Source organism: Protopterus annectens, chromosome 3.part1, assembly GCF_019279795.1.
Source record: "Protopterus annectens isolate FY-2018-M chromosome 3.part1, PAN1.0, whole genome shotgun sequence".
Lineage (NCBI taxonomy): Eukaryota > Metazoa > Chordata > Ceratodontiformes > Protopteridae > Protopterus > Protopterus annectens.
In genome coordinates this window covers 1,281,524,895-1,281,539,362 of record NC_056732.1, presented here as the reverse complement: position 1 = coordinate 1,281,539,362, position 14,468 = coordinate 1,281,524,895, and positions in this window count along the sequence as shown.

The following is a 14,468-nucleotide window of genomic DNA, read 5'->3' as shown; positions in this document are numbered from 1 at the left end:
TCACTACTATGCAGCAACAAAATATATCTATGACATGTCAGATATGCATGATCTACCTGTACCGATGCAGATGTATAAGCAACAGTGGTCTACGGATATGCCCTGTGGCCTTACCTGCACACTTCTCGGCCAGTGTGCAGGTGGCACCCACCTCCACAAAGATGTCTGGCGGTTGGTGGCTGGCCAGATGGGCAGGTGCCACGAGGCTGGCCAGGAGCTCCTCCACATGTGTCAAGGGGACGGATGGCATGGCCCCCCTGTGGCAAGGTGATCACCCCCAGACTGCAGCAGCATGCCAATGGGCATTGCGAAGCAGGTCGATATAATGATGCTGGACCTGCTCATAACTGCTGTTGTGCAGTCCATCATTGACCCTGTGGACTAGGTCATTCCACAGGGAGGTCTGCTCCTGCTGATCATGGGTGGCCCGGCCAAACAAGATCGCATAGTGCTGTATTAGTTCATTCAGCAGGATTTCATTGTCAGCTGCTGTGTAGGCTGGCAGCCTTCCATGAGATATTGTGCCTGATAGACATAAAGATGGACACAGGTGTGAGCAAGTCATGCAGCAAGGTTACCACAGTTCTTAATACACATCACTGTCACCCTCCCACCATTTCAGTGACAACAAACTGTACTCACAACTCAACAGGTATGGCTACAGCATACTTACCCAGTGGGGCAGATATTATACTGTACCACACTTTGTGCAATGTGTTTGTAGCCATGTTCCCTGTGTAGGCACCATCACTGCTGGCCTGTTACAGACTATTCACCTGGATGCCATTGTCAGGGCCATAATGGTTCCATATGTGCCTGTGGTATGCTTGCTATGTGTTTGCTGCACATCTGACATTCTGTGTTATAAAGGTTATCTATGCATGCTGTTGGACATGTTCTGGGATTGTGCAGACTATTACTACTGACAAATGTTCTATAACAGTGACACAATAGCATGTATATGTCGTATTGGCCAGCAGGACCACCTCTCCAAACTCATCTGCCGATGTTACCAGACCACATCACATGTGTGACCCACCCTAGGGCCTCCTCATGTACTGGTCCAGCAATACTGTCAGGTGGAACCAACCCAGGGATTGTTGTCCCCCCGGGGGCACATACAGACATTCTCCTGTCCTCTGAGGACAGGTCCAGGGTCTGTTCCATAACAGGCTCCACAGACACATGTGGGATGTGCTACATCACCTTGAGGCACCCGGTACACATTCACAGGGCCACATGCTCCTCCTGCTCAGCCTCCAGGCCAGGGACCTTCGGGACATGGACTGCTGTTGTGAGTAGTACTGAGTGGGAGGCTTGTTTCCCATTGTGTCCATATTGGGGCCCATGGGGTGTCCACATCACAGACCACACACACCGTCAAGGGTGTTTACCCACCACATGTGTCACATACTACCCCTGTAGACTGTCCCCTATATCTACCAACCCTGACCACCTCCACAACTATACTTGCCCTACTTCACCATATTCCCATTCCATGCTTCACAGACAAGGGCAATGTGGTCCCAACAAGGGGTTCACATGTGTCATACATATCCATGTTGCACACACTGACAGCTGTAGATATCTGTGTGTATTGCTATGTGTGCTGTTTCCTTGCACATAGCATGCAGCACTGTGGTAGTAATATAGAGGACATGTATTTACATACATATATGTTTGTGTGTTTGTATATATGTAGACATGTGCATATAGGTATATATCTATATATGTGTAGATATATGTGATGTATATATGTGCTTATATATATGTCTACACAAGGGTATTTGTATATTTGTGGACATACCTGTATATGTATATATATATATATATATATATATATATATATATATATATATATATATGTGTGTGTGTGTGTGTGTGTGTGTATGTATGCATACCTATATGTGTGGTACATTCAGACATCAGGTCCACAACCTCACAAGCCCTTCCTGCACAGCTGCACTGCTCTGCCTTGCTACAACACAGACAGGTGCTACATATGGACACAGCCTGACATTACAGGGGGTATATGTAGGTCCAGATTACAGGTTACCCTATTACACACCTATGGCATTCCTGCATGCTACAATACAGGTTAACCTGAGTATCCTGCAAGAGGTGGGCATTGGAACCCATGTGTCCATCATTATGGCATTACTTCCACCACCAGCTATTGGCCACATAATATACATACTTCCCATTATACAACACACACTATGATGGCTTACATCTTATCAGTCAGTCCTGCTCTGCGTGGTTGACAGGTATGGCCCACTACCCACAGGGATGGACTCTATTGTCTTAAGCAGTTGTTCAGCTGAACATCATTACAACATCACCTGAAGACAAATATAAATCATTCCACATCATCTATCTCATTATTATGCACCATGTATTATGGTCAGTTACATACATATATACTTCACATACCTGTTCTGGGAATGCAGACTCTTCTGGATGGGTTTTTTTTTTGTCTGTGCTTTATACGCAGACTCTCTCTCTCTCTCTCTCTCTCTCTCTCTCTCTCTCTCTCTCTCACACACACACACTCTCAGTCTCTCTCCAGTAAATGGAATGAGCTGCTTTGCATAGATTGCAGCATGGAATTTGTTGGTGATGCACATGATCAGGTGATGGCCTCTGCACCAATCAGTGTCCTCCACTTGCTACCTGCATGCAGCATGCAATGTAGTACTTCCAATTACCACTGTCATAGTTCATAGTTCATAGTTCATAGTTTAGTACTAAGCTAACTGCCCTTGTGAGCCATTTTAAGCTTAGCCAATTATCCCTTGTGAGACTCAAACCTTGCACCTTGTGTTTGTAAGGCAAACACCTTAGCCATTAAGCCACCCTCCCAACCCTGTCATGGCAATCAACTACTATAAATCCCTACATCATGTGGGCGTGGTCCCTTTACCTTTCCTGTATGATGGACATCCTTCCTGTGTGTGGGCAAGAGTGTTACAGACAGCAGGTAGCACACTCAGGCCAGCTACAAATTTGTAGGAGGTTCCAGAACTACAGACAGAGTGTGAGTAGTGTTGTTGTCTGCATTATATAGAACCAGTGTTACAGGGTTTGTGTGTGCATACTAGTTTAACGTGGAATGCAGTCTGTCTGCATAGCTCTCAACTGTGGGCCTATCCTCTTGATGGCCAGAGGTGTGCCTATTATGTTTTGCCTGTCCACCACACAGGTCTTGTGTCAGATGTATCACTAGCAGTGTGTGTGTTGAGTGTTATTAGTACATGGCTACATCCATTTCTATTTCCAACTTCATATTCCTGAGTAAGGGTATGTTGCAGACTATCCTGTAGCACCAGCAACTTGCTTAGTGTATGACAACAGTTTTATATATATGGACCTGTGTTCCAGCCTCTGTCCTCCACCTACATACCAGGCTTTGTACATATAGCATGCTGTCAGGGGTTGTCATGTAGTGGGCTGTGAGTTTGTCATGCTGCCATTCCTGCCATCAGTCCACTGCTGTTGTGTCCCCCACACATACTGTAGGGTTGGGGCCATATATGTGTGGGCTTCACCTTCACAATACATGTGTGCCCTTATACACTCCAGAGGCCAGTGTATGTAACAGTGATATATGGCCCTGTATTATTGAGTCTGGGGGGTGCACCATAACTAACCTAGGCTGTTACAACATGTGTGGGTATCAGGGGGTAAGCTGCCTTAAGGTATCCAGATGTACATTACCATGCAATTCACCTTGGGTAAATGCAGACCTACTGCCTCCTGCCATACACACTGTTTTGTTTGTCAGTGTGATTGTGATGGTGTCAGTTATGCCTTGTTATGTAACAGATACATCCCATTGTATAAACCGAGATCTTTACCCCCTAGGGATTGTGTACAGAGTGTAGCTAGAGGCTGCTGGACTATACATCTGCATTACTTACTGTTGATTGATTGGTATCCTGTGGCCCAGTCTGTCTTTACTATTGTACTACTTGAAGGCCTCAGCCTGGACAGCAACATATGTAAACCTTTCCAGACTACTGCATTAATATAATTGTTTCACAGTTGCATTACTCTGTTTATATGTATGTCAGTGTCTAAACAGCTATATGACATGGCATATACAACTGTAATAGTACACAAATAAAGCTTTCCAATGTATGCAAACCTGTGTGTGGTGTTATATCCTTTGACCTCTCTGTGGGTATATGTTGCTTGCAACAATTGTCATTTGTATGGGTGGCTCATACAGTGTCCAATTGGTAAAGTGGTAACTGTAGGCATAGTTGCTGTTCCGTATTGTGTGCACCTTCTACATATGTATATTCCTATACATATCTCTGTGTGTGTATGTGTAGTTACATATATATATATATATATATATATATATATATATATATATATATGTGTGTGTGTGTATATCTGTATCTGCATATATGTGTCTGTGTATATATTTCTATATATATAACTATATCTACATATATAGATATGTATATATCTATTTAGATATAAATATATATATATATATATATATATATATATATATATATATATATATATATATATTTATATATATATATATATATATATATATATATATATATATATATATATATATATATATGTATATATATATATATATATATATATATACACACACACACACACACACGCACACATACAGCTACATGTTTAGATACATTTCCTGTACTGTTGAATGACTAGGCTGGATGATATGTTTGTGAAAATATCAGAGTTGTGTGTATCTGACATGGCTTAGTGGTAAATCCCTTTGGCTATGGTGTGCAGGGTCCTGGTTTTGAGCCTTGCAGATGCTGTTTCTTTTGTTGCTGGACAGAACATGAGCTGTTGGATACAGAGTGATTAAGGCACTTTTAAGCAGTTGTAAGCAGGTTTGTGTGGGTTTGCACAAAGGTAAGCACTGCTAACTTCTGGTTACAGTTTCTTATACTCAGCTTCTAAATTGCTTAACCTGTGTAGGCATTGCTTACCCCCCAGCAAACAATCTTAAACTTGCTTACTGCTGCTTAAAAGTGCTTACTCCCGCTTACCCCCGTGTTGATTTCTTTAAAAGAAAAAAAATAAGGGTTGTAGGAAAGTGGTGAAAACGGGGCACAAAGAGGGAAAGACAGTGGGGAAAATAGCTAGGGATGTGCAGGAGGGTGCAGGGAAGGTTCATAGATGCCAATTTCTTCTACAGCAACAGCTGTGCATATACACTGAATTGGAAGGTAGGTTTGGACACTCAAACCCCTGAGAGAGGGGTGAGGACAACAATAATATGTTGTGATGCCAATTAGACCAGATTACATGTGTCCAGTGAGCATGTGTGCAAAATGGAAAGCTATGTATGGGGCAATATTTTTTTGGGGGGGGGTAACAGAGTGCCCTTTTTTCTTCAGGTGAGAGTGTGATGTTGGGGAGGGATAGTAGGTATATTTGGGGAGGTAGGTGGGGTAGGTTAACAGACAAGACAAACAAGACACATACAGGGGCGGAATATGACACATGTGGGGATAAACACCTTGATGGGGAGGGGTGTTGGGAAATCAGAAGCCCATGAGCACCCTAGTGGAAACAGTGGGACTGAGATCCCCACCCATGGGCAGTCACCACTGCACCTTCACAGCTCCAAAGGTGACTGTGCTGGGGACTGAGCCAGAGAGCCAGGCCAACCCTCTAGTCATGACACGTGGCCCTCGAGCTGGTGTATAAGATCTTCAAACTGCTGACCGAGCTCTCTATGTACCACGACCCGGACCTGGCGATGGGTGACAGCTTCCTGTCTGCTCCCACTCCCAGGGGGGTGAGTCCCATCCCCTGAGGTGATTCCACCCAAAGGTGGTCCAGGACCAATGGACGAGGAGGTCCCGAGTTGGGCCCCAGACATGCTGGTGCCCGGTGCCATGGCCAGCTGAGGTGGGACAGTTGGGTCCGCTGGGACCAGCATTCCCATACATGCTATGGTGTTTATGGTGTGTCAACATATGTGGGTTAGTAATAGTCAACACATTCCAGGGTTAGGTATAACAGCATGCATAGATATTCCCATTATCGCAAACACTAGATATGGAACAGTTGCATAGCAAATGGAACACATGCATATATGGGACCACAGTGGTAATAACAACAGCATGCAGGTACGTTGATGGCACCATGCCACCAATGTTGGAGTATTTAAACATAGCACATGCATAGAAACAGATTTAAATAATTATCAACCAATAGGACATATGTCCCAACATAACATTGGAGTCATCACATACCAGTTGAGGTGTGTATGTAGTGCATTGTTGGAGATATGGTGGGGGGGAGAAAGATGTAAATTAACAACTAATATATTCCTGTAGTTCACATTACTTTCCTAGTCAGTGCTGTTGTCTGTACTTACAAGTATTTCTACACAACCCTATGGCCTTAGTTTGGACAGTAATATGGCTGTCGCCATCTTTATACATGAACTGGTTTTACCTGCAGTATACACCTCTTACCTGGTATACCTGTGGAGAAAATGTTTGTTAACACTAACTACTTCTACACATACTCCCAGATTCAAGGATGATGTTGTGCATATACATGCCCATCTCTTTTTGCACAGACTCTGGTCATGTCTTGACCACATGCATGTGAACCAGGACATATCTAGACTATTGCCCTCTTCAACCTTTACTGACTTACAACACTCTTCTACAGGATTTCCTACACAGTTATATTATGTAGCACAGTGTGGGTGACAGTGATTAGTGATACCTTATTATTCAGAGCAACTGCAACACTCACAATTCCATACAATACCAGAGTAAATAGTACCAGTACAGGGTATCACGTTTTTATTTCTCGGTAGTGTTTGTATCCAACGTACCTGTGGGAGCAATATTTGTTGGCACTACCTGAATGTTGCCGCACAAAGTACCAGATTTCACATTAGTATTATGCACATACATCTCACTCTGTTATCGCACACACTCTGGTCACAGCTTGTCAACATGGGGATGCAGATAGGACATAATTGGCTTATTACTCTCATAACAGTTTCAGGGGTTGCTAGAGTGACAGGTTTGTTCTCATAGATGTGTGAAAATCAGTTGTATTTTCTGTTTGCTGCCTAAACATCTGGGAGCATCCCACCGACTTCCAATGGGGATAGGGTGACAGGCAGCAGATATGGGCCCATATACTGGACATTCTGGACTTATCTGTACAGTTGTGGGGTATGGTTCTGTATGCAGCCTACTTCCACTCCCAGGTTTCAGACCATGGCTGTGTCTGCTAAAACTAAAATACTGTCCATTACAGTTGAGTGTGCTATATAGATATTGATGTATATCTCCTATCTGCTTTCTGTCTTATAATTCTCCTGTGGTTTTACATTCTGACCTTGTATTACAACACTCTCATACAGGATTTTCTAGCCAGTTATATTATGTAGCACAGTGTGGGTGACAGTGATGAGTAATTTCTTATTATTCAGAGCAACTGCATCAGTCACAATGCCATACAATACCAATGTAAACAGTACCAGTACAAGGTATCATTCTTTTATTTCTGGGCATAGTGTTTGTATCTGACAGACCTGTGGGAGTAATGATTGTTAGCACTACCTGAATGTTGTCACACATAGTACCAGATTCCACATTACTATTATGCACATACATCTCACTCTGTTGCGGTACATACTCTGGTCACAGCTTGACAACATGGGGGTGTAAATGGGACATACATGGATTATTACTCTCATAAGATTTTGAGGAGTTGCTAGTGTGCCAGCTTTCTTCTCATAGATTCGTGACAATCAGTTGTATTTCCTGTTTGCTGCCTATACGTCTGGGATCATCCCACTGATTTCCCAGGGGGGCAGGGTGATAGGCAACAGATATGGGCCAATTTACTGGACATTCTGGACATATCTGTACAGTTGTGGGGTATGATTCTGTATGCAGACTACTACCACTCCCAGGATTTGAACCATGGTTGTGTGTGCTAAAAATACAATAGCTCATGTCTCAGTTGCATGTGCTATTTGGATTTTGTTGTCTGCCTTTTTACTGTTTTCTGTCTATGTATCTCTCAGTTGTACTGATTGACTTCTGGGGATTACACCAGTCATATACAGACATTCCTACACATTCTATTTATGTTGCACAGTGTGGGTAATAGTTCTTAATACAACAGTACTATTAAGTGATTGCAAATCTATATTACCATATGATACCAGAGTATACACATGCAGTCCAGCAGTTAGACCTTTATTGTCAGGCTATTATGCTTTTATTTATATAAAAACTATATGAGACTCTTCCTGCCATATTCTCTGGTGTATGCAGTACTTGCCTTAAACAATGCAAGTTTTATACTGGCAATTAATTTACTAATACGTTTAGATTTATTTCCTATGACAGTACATTGAAGAGTATTACTAACCTGCTTCGCGTCACAACCACTCCAGGTGACAGCCATAGGCCTCCTGGTTTGCAGCCCTCTCACTTGCCACTGTGTAGGACATAAGAGGAATATTTAGCCATACCTATCCATAATATACATGAGCTGGCAATTATTAAACAGGTAGTGGAGTGATAGTTACACACAGCTGGGACCTCCCCTGTCGTCCTAGCCTCTTGGGTCCACTGATCCAAGAGATCCCCTTTTCACCACTTCAGGTAAGCATAGTGATGCCTGACCTCCTCACCAGTTCAAGGTATGCCAGTGGCACTGGTGAGGTCACAGGCAAGATGGTCCCAGGCTTCCGACTTATATTGGGAACCCTGGTACTGGCCCTGCAGCAGTCTCTGCTCATGGTCTTTGACAAGGAGTCTTGCTATGACTCTGGACTCCTGGATGACCCAGCGCTGTGCCCACAAGCGCACTCCCTCTCCCTTTTCTGCCATGGTGCCTGCAAAGGGAAGCTACAACCAGTTATGAGATGTATTCCCACCTGTTGGGTTTAAGTAGGGCCGAATTTCCACACTTTGCACTTGGCCGGTTTTGAAAAGACTAAGCTATGGGAAAACCTGCTTACCTAAGGTTGGCATTGTTTAAAGGGGTATACTACTGAGCACGTTGAGTTAGCTGGCCTAGACATTCATAACACCTCCTAAGCTGGCCTGTGCCTTGATTAGTGTTGCTTAAAATTGACTTTGCATTATGTTTGCTTTTTGGCATTGATTTATTATTCATTACATCTTATATATATGTCTGGCATCCATGATTCATGTGTACGTATACTGTATGGGGTCCTTGTGTTTAGTAGGAGACTTCAACACTCTATTACATTTACACCTCACATCTGGCCTTACTTCAGTACTCCAGTTCACATATTTATGTTATGTAGTAGGTTATAGAACATATGACTATATACTGATTCCTTTCACATGTTCAGTTTGATTTTACTATAGTGAGGGTTTGTTTGGTGATACCTCAATCTTATGTACTGCTGTGATGGCTTGTTGGCTAACTACTGTGACTATAGTGTATAGGGTCCTGGGTTCAAGACCTGCAAGGCTGTTCATTTTGTTACTGGGCAGAACAGCGGCTGTTGGGTACAGAGTGATTAAGGCACTTTTAAGCACTTGTAAGCAGGTTTACGCAGGTTTGTGCGACGCTAAGCTATGCTAACCTTCGGTGAAATATGCTTACAGAGAGTTAGCTTCACTATTGCTTAACCTGTGTGTGCATTGCTTACACCCATGCAAATGGGCTTAAACCCACTTACTAGTGCTTACATATGCTTACTCCCACTTACTACTGCTTAATACTGCTTACACTTGCTAACTAGTACTTACTCCTGCTTACCACTGCACTAATTTAGACAGTAATCTGTAATGATTCTTGGGAAGGTGGGGGATTTGGAAGCTGTATGGAGTTATCATTCATTACACATTATACCTTCTATTTGTATCCATGATTCCTGTGTACATATACTTTATGGAGCACATGTGATTATCTGTGGAATTTGCAACATTATGACACTGGCACCTCACATCTGCATTTAATGCAGTACTCCACTTCACAGATATATGTTATTTAGTAGGTTGTGAACTAAAATATTGGTCATAACATGATTTGACATGGAAAGTGGAATGTGTTGCAGTGGGACTCAAACTGGGAATGCTTGCTTATAAGGCGGATGCTCTGCCCATTACACTATTGCTATACTGCTTCATTTGCATATATCTTCCTTGTTATCCTCTTCTGCTATTTAAGCTGCATTAACCATAGCTAAGCGATGGGCAAACCCACGCACCTATAGTTTGATTTAATTAGATTCATAAAAAAAAAAAATGGTATGTTTATTTTGCTTGTATTTACTATTGCTGTTGTACACGTGGGGGATGTTGCTGAGGATATGCAGACACCTATGAGTGGTCTTGCTAATTTTTTTAGCCTTTCTGCTGTTCTTAATTGCAAGGGCATGTATATTCTGAGAGCTTTGCTCTCAGACACACCCCCTGCACTCTTACACGCTCCATGTAAGATTTGGAGCTCAGGCAGCACGCCTTCATTAATATGCATGGTACGCTGCCGTCCTACTCCTAAATGGCCAATTCTGTGCAGGGCTTATCTTGTCCTGCATGGAAGATTAGTAAATCCGGGGGTATATCTTTTCCTATTTAGTTTAAGAGCACTGTTCCTGCACCAATTGTCAATATAGTCTAATCCATGGTGGAGCAATTGGAAGATATAGGAAGACCAGGAATAACTATGTAGTATATTGGTGTGGTATGTAATGACAAGGACCAGAAATGAAAAATGTAAACACTCTGCCCACATATTTGCCTGACTGGAGAAGTTCAGAAAAAATTGTTGAACACAGTAAGTTGAATCCGTATAATTTTAATCACAGTTGTTTAAGTACTTTTGTCTTAGACGTCATCAGAACAGGTTCTGGCTTGTAGGGTCTGATGCCTGTATAGACAGATAGGTCACATCACCAAATACTCCCAAGGAAGAAACATCCCTAATCTAGGGACCTTTATTTATTATTTATTTGACATTTGTTCACTGAGTATGTCCATCTGGGCATGAACCCTTTTTCAGCTGAGGCCTGGGGAGAAACACTCCAGAGTTAACATACAACAGCAAATAAACAATAAGTAGTAACATTAACATTACCATTAACATTAGCAAAACCAAAGTCAAATAGTACTCCAGTTGGCAAGTAATAAAGCATAAAACAAAGGGGCTTCCTAGTACAAACAGAACAAGGGAAGATACTCTTAAATACAGATGATTAAGTCAATACTTAGTATCAATGATGTAGAAATTATTTCGGAGGAAGTATGGAAACCTATTATAGATAGAGAAGACTTCCTATACTCTGGAACAAGCTACCCATCTATGTCAAGCAAAGTTCTTCATTAGCACTCTTCAAGAAAAATCTTGATGAGTGGATGGGAAATAGGAAATACACCCCGGGAATCACTTATGTGTCTCTGCTGGACAGTGGCACAGGAAAATAACTTTCTTGGGTGGCATAAGCTATGGTACCTTGCTGGCTAGGCTTACGTAGGCCCTTGGGCCGATAGCTTAGTACCTACCTATGAACCTATGAACCTATATTAGTGAGAAAGAGAATTCAAATAAGATGAAGGTGTAATGGAGAATTGGGTTTAAATACTGTAAACTACCAATACTCATCTGAGTAGCACAAGGAATTAAGTAAGAAAAGCACTTACATATGCTAAGCCCAAGATGCCATTTCTTGGAATATTGCCTTTTCTCTGAGGTATGGTGATCTCAGAGATGGTATATATTAAGTTTGGGGGGTGTAGGGGGGGCTTTCCCCCTGCAAAAAGAATTTTTAAGCAGAAGACAGATTTCCAAGAATTGTTCTTCTCTGGATTTTCAGTGTTTTTTTTAGGTTTTCGGCACTTGGCATTTGGATTGCCAATATTTCAATAGGGAGCCTTCTACTACTACTAGTAGTAAACAACAATATATCAACAAACAAGGTACAACAGTACAATATTACTTAAACTTAGTAACACAACAGCCGTCACAACAAAAGTACTAATTTCAATAATACAATCAGGCAAAGTGCAATTAGTAAGCTAACAAGTTAAAAATCAGATAATGATTTCACTGTTTGAAAGGCACTAGTAAAATCAAAGGCAGCACTAAAATCAATCATAATAATGTGACTAAGCTAAAACAGAGAAATCAGTAAGTTATATGATCCACAACATGGATTTAGAGGTCAAAACCAATAGTCAACACATCAAACTTTAGAGCTATGAGATGCTAAGAATATCATTTGCAATAACTGAAACTCTTTTTATATTATAAAAACACAGACAGCATTTTAGGGGATAGGCCTAGGTTAATTCATCATTGGGGATGTAATATCAAAGGAATAACCCAAAAATATCCAGATCGCGGAAAATAAGTCTCAAACTGCACAAACCACAAACATTCTAAAGCAAAACGTATAGACGTTTACTAAGATAAGCGCTTTGTCCCAATGTAAACAATGGACTTCATCAGATAAAAAAAATTTACCCTTGCAGCATATTAAATCCTGTTAAACACTGCCATCAGATGAAGTTCATAGTTTACATTTGGACAAACGCACTTACCTCAGTATGGAGAAAATCGATGTCTATGCAGTAACAGAAACCTGGTTCAAATCTCCTGAGAGCACCCCAGCACTACCAGGTTATAACTCATACCATGCGTTTCGGTCCCAAAACTTGGACTGAAGCACAAAAGGAGGGGGAGTATCTATATTCATCAAAGATACCTACACCTCCAGGTTAGTGGCACTGCACGAAGCATCAGAAACCATCCATGTGCAAATAACAGCGGGCAAAACTGCCTTTCAGTTTGTAGCCTGCTAAAGAACACCCTCCCTATTACATGAACCCCACTTGGCATTCCTGAGAACACTGGAGAATATGAAGGTCTCTCCAAACACTATGTTATTGGGTGACTTCAACTACCCAGACATTGACTGGGAAAACTACTCAAGCCCAAACACCCTCGCCCAACGGTTCCTTGAATTTATAAACTCTAACGCAATGGAACAACTGGTCACCACTTCCACAAGAGGGAACAACATATTGGACCTGGTCATCACCAACATGGGGACTCTATGTTCCACACCAGAGGTAAACCCTCATTGGTAAGATCAGACTATAAACAAATTTCCCTGGACATCCATATCCCGTCCCCACCCCCAGCCAAGGAAATCACTGTAAAGAATTTCTCAAAAGCCAACTTTGCACTTCTCAAGACTGAGGTGGGATCCTTTAAAGCCCCTGGGCCAGAGGATAATACAGCCCAATCCACAGAATCCTTTACAAATGCATTCTATGAGCACCTGCAGGAATGCACGGATCATGCTAACCCAAATAAAACCAAGACTCACTCCTCCAAAAACAGGAGACCGGTCTGGTGGACTCCGGCCATAAATAAGCTATACAACAGAAGGAGGAAGCTACTACATGACAGAGCAAGATCCCAAAAAGGGAAGGCATCTCTGATCAGTATTAGCAAAAAACTTTGATCCCTCATAAAATCATCAAAGGCCAGTTTCGAAAGAAAAATTGCCCTAGACACTAAAGATAATCACAAGGCCTTCTTTAGTTATGTTAGGAACATGGGCGGAAACTCCCAGATATGCTCTGAATTGTTGCATAACGGTACAAAATATACCGAACCTACAGACATAGCCAACATCCTGGCAGACAGATTCAGCGCAAACTTCTCCCCCCCTTCCCCCTGAAAGGAGCAAATGCCTATCCCAACTGAATGTAACCTCCCTGACATCACAGATGCACAGGTGAAAGCTGCCCTCGCCAAAGCAAAAAACACAGCATCTATGGGACCGGATGGTGTCCCAGGCTGTGTCTTACATGAGCTCCAAGAAGAACTGAACCCTCACATTAAGTCACTGTTCAAACTTAGCCTTACTACAGAATATGTACCCAAAGAATGGCGTACAGCTACAGTGCTCCCACTCCACAAAGGTGGTGCCACAACAGACCCCAGAAACTATCGCCCCATAAGCCTGACTAGTCTGGTCTGTAAAGCTATGGAGCGTAGTATCATGGAACTCATAAACAAAGACATTGGGAGCCTCCAGACACTGGACCCTAACCAATTCAACTTTGTTAAGGGCAGATCTTGCCTATTAAACCTAGTTGATTTCTTTGAAACAGTTACCAAAGCCGTAGATGAGGGCAAGGTAGTCCACACAGCCTACCTGGACCTCACAAAAGCCTTCGACACAATACCCCACTCAGGCATCATAAATAAGCTTACCAGCTTAAATATCAACCCCTATATCACAAGATGGGTTGCAAACTGGCTCAGAGATAGAACCCACATGGTCAGAATCGCAGGTGCCATGTCCGAATCCAAACCAGTTACAAGTGGCATTCCACAGGGCTCAGTTCTGGGACCTCTCTTGTTCGGTATATACTTCTCTGAGGTTCAGGCTAACATGGGGGGATTATGGCTGAGAAAGTTCG